At 41.7% G+C, this 3,462-nt stretch overlaps 1 pseudogene; it reads right to left on the minus strand.

Moving 5' to 3' along the window:
* The window catches only part of LOC103374614 (complement C3-like), a 22,221-nt pseudogene extending 18,962 nt beyond the window's left edge, over positions 1-3,259 (minus strand).
* Positions 3,260-3,462: the final 203 nt, after the last annotated feature.

Consider the following 3,462-nt stretch of genomic DNA (forward strand, 5'->3'; position numbering starts at 1 on the left):
GTTTCCATAAGTTCTACAATATCACATTCAAGTCTGAGTCAAGATAAAACACAGTACCACAAACTCAATGTTAATGAAAGCATCAGCTCGGGTCTCAGCATCCCTGTCCACGGGCTCCAAGCGAGGCATCAGTCCAAATACCCTGAAATGAACTGAAAGAGAGATTACTCGAATATATGTCTGACCTTTTCTATATCTAATCATGTGACAGTCTGACTCTTCCACTCAGGAGGGTTCACTTACTCATTCTGAGTCTCAGTAAGTAAAAAAGTAAAATTTATTTACACTGTTGCCCATAAAGGTGGAATAAAATCTCTCTCTTTTTTTTAAACGTCTTCTCATGGAATGATTGTGACAATGAGATTTATTCTTGATAGATAAAGTGTATATCTTCTCAAAACTGTATTGATTTCACAATAAACATACAATGCATATCACAGCAAAAGTTAAACCACATTTAACTTTCGCAAACGGTGTATTCAGGCTTAAGCAAACCAAGGGTATTGAATAAATAACGGGCTAGTGCATACAAATCACCCAAATGCCTGACAAAACAGGTGTGTCTTTAGCCGGCTTGGTTTTTTCTGCCTTTCAGCTTTATTTGACAGGATAGTAGAGAGAGGAAGACGGGAAAGTAGGGTGAAGAATGGGGGAAGAACCTGCAGCAGATGATTCGAACCAACGGCTGCTGCGTCGGGGACTATAGCCGCTGTTTATGGGTCACCTGCTCAGCGGCTTTTAAAGGAAACCTCAACAGACCATAAGGGTGCAGGCAGAGAACTCCAGAGTTTAGGTGTGATTAACTGATCAGTTCAATCAAAAGTTAAAATCTGTCATTTATCACAAACATGTAACGACAGTCTCTGGCTGGTCTCAAACTACAGATTTTACAATCACATGGACAGTATCTTTAACGTCATCACTGCCAGGACATCAGCATCCTTGGATTTTGAGGTAATTTAAATACTACATGTCCTGATTTTAAAACTGAATGCATAATATATTTTCTAAGATCACATTTCAACAAATAAGACGTCACCAAATTTGAACAGGTTTTCTCCTATAATAACAGTTCAGCTGTGTCTGTATGTATATGACGCAACTTTTTGGGCTGCAGATCACATACATTTTCTTTTTGTTTTCATTATGTCCTGCAGTTGCCCTTGTAAAGTACACACTGCTGTGTGCAGTATGCATACAACTGAGAGATTCTGCTTTGTCACAAAATGCACTTTAAACTTTGCCTGTGGCCTATATTTGACGCTGTGTGTACTGGGACATACAGGAGCAGGGTAATATAGCTGAAAGGTTTGTCACAGTAATTTATATTTGATATATTGATAACTGAGGGTGAAAGGGCTCCGAGCACACTTTCAGTTCACTAATGCACATAGACTTAACATTTTTGTTGCGTGCTTTCATGGTAATTTTGCATTTAATGTATTTAAATAAACTGTCGAACTTCCAAATAATGAAGTTCTTATTGCTATTATCCTTCTCTTGCCACTATATAATAATGATAACAATATACTACCGATAAGTGTATCAGAACTTTCTTTTTTTCCCCTTTTTTCCTCCCAATAACCATGTTTACATGTATCTGCTGTCTCTGTATGTAAAACTAGGTATCAAATAGTTCAAGCCTGTAGTAGCTCCAACATTAACATGCTGTTGACACACTGCTGCTTAAGAATAGAATAGAATAGAACAGAACTTTATTGATCCCCTTGGTGGAAACCTCAGGGAAATTGCTGCAATGGGAGACATAACATGTTCGTGCTCAGTGACAGTGCGGGTGGACCCAAACGAAAAGGGAGACGGGGAGAAGGGTTAAAGGAAACAAGATTTATTTAAGGAAGGTGGTGGAGTGAAGTCTTTGGGGTCGTGATCCGAGGAAGGGGGGTCCTGAGAATGGTGCACGAAGAGCCTGAGAGTGTCTTGGTCCGTGGGTTTTTTCCTCGTGCAGAGAGGGAGCCGTGACGAGGGAAACCGGGGTGGTGCGCAGGGGTCCGGTGCTCAGGGTTCGGTGCTCGTGGGTGGGTGCTCTCGTGAAGGATCTCCCGGTGAAGGTGTCCGTGGTCGTGAATTCCCGTGGGTGACAAACGCTGGAGTGCTTGGAGGTGTGCCGAGTGCTGGAGCCGAGGAGGAGAACTGGAGACAGGCAGAGAAACACATACCATAAACTTGAAGCTAGAGAACATCAAAATTGCTCAGCGCGGTGTAGCAGTTCGTGGCCTGACTGTACCCCGAGATAGGTATCACAATCCTCTGGCGTCAGTCTTCTGTGAGACGCCAGTATTTAAGCCGGGCACAGCTGATGAGCCGATGAGCCACAGCTGCCAGCGTGCGCGTGTCTCTCCTGATCGGCTCCGCCCAGCCTGCAGAGAACAGAGGCACACCCACCAAAACACAGAGACAGACAAAATCCCAAAAACACAGTGAACCCAGTCTATGACCCTCACAATGTCAGTCAGCACAAATGAGTGCTCTTTATTTTATTACTAAAACTTCACGTTGCTGCCAATGCATGCGTACCTCTACTTGTCTAAGCTTTTTTTATGCAGGACTTTTACTTGTAACAGACTTTTTTTTTTTTTTTAGATTGTTGTGACTTTCATTTGAGTAGAGTCATGACTGTCTGTTAAAAATGTCAAAGTGCTGCATTTTCAGACTAGATGATGTCAGTGTTCTGTGCATCTGACCACCAGCTTTGTATTTCTGTATGTAACAACGCTGCTCTATTCCCATGCGAATGGATTCCAGCTAATATGGCAACATTTAAATTAACGCATGAAGTAACTGTGACCTTATTATTAACTGATTATCTATTTTGTGCTAACTGAAAGCATCAACTCCTGATACTATATATAGTATATATGTTAGTATTGAATGCACCCCTCCTTACAGAGCACCAGTGTGAAAACTACCATTCTGGTGGTGGATTTTTTCCTCTTTTGAGCAACAGGCCCCTTTTGTCTGCTTATAAAATGCCTTTTTCACCTCTTTACAACATAGACGGCCAAGTTTCATGACATAACTTACTTACTAGTGGTGACAATCGTCTTTAGATTCAAAACTGCAAACAGTGTGGAGGTGTTGTTCTCATCAGTGACGTTTTATTGAACTTACCTCTGCTGCTGGGTGTGTAGAGGGTCTTATCTGTCTGGATGAACATGTAACCGGAGTGGAAGGACACTAAGACGACTTTCTCCAGTCTTACATCAGGGAAGTAAGCTTGCAGGTAAACATACTGCCTCATGCTGGGATCCCTACTGAAGCCTGCAGGGGGAATCTGAACCCAGTATGAAGAGACACCATCAGTGGGTATAGAGGAGGATGAAACATTTGTTTGTTTCTTCTCTTGTTTGCAAATCTTTAAAATACTAATTTAATTGTGGCAATGAAACCAAGTAATAAAATGTCTATATACCTTAATTTGTCCAAAGCCCTGATGTTTGTTTG

Source organism: Stegastes partitus, unplaced genomic scaffold, assembly GCF_000690725.1.
Source record: "Stegastes partitus isolate 25-593 unplaced genomic scaffold, Stegastes_partitus-1.0.2 Scaffold2303, whole genome shotgun sequence".
NCBI classification, from domain to species: domain Eukaryota; kingdom Metazoa; phylum Chordata; class Actinopteri; family Pomacentridae; genus Stegastes; species Stegastes partitus.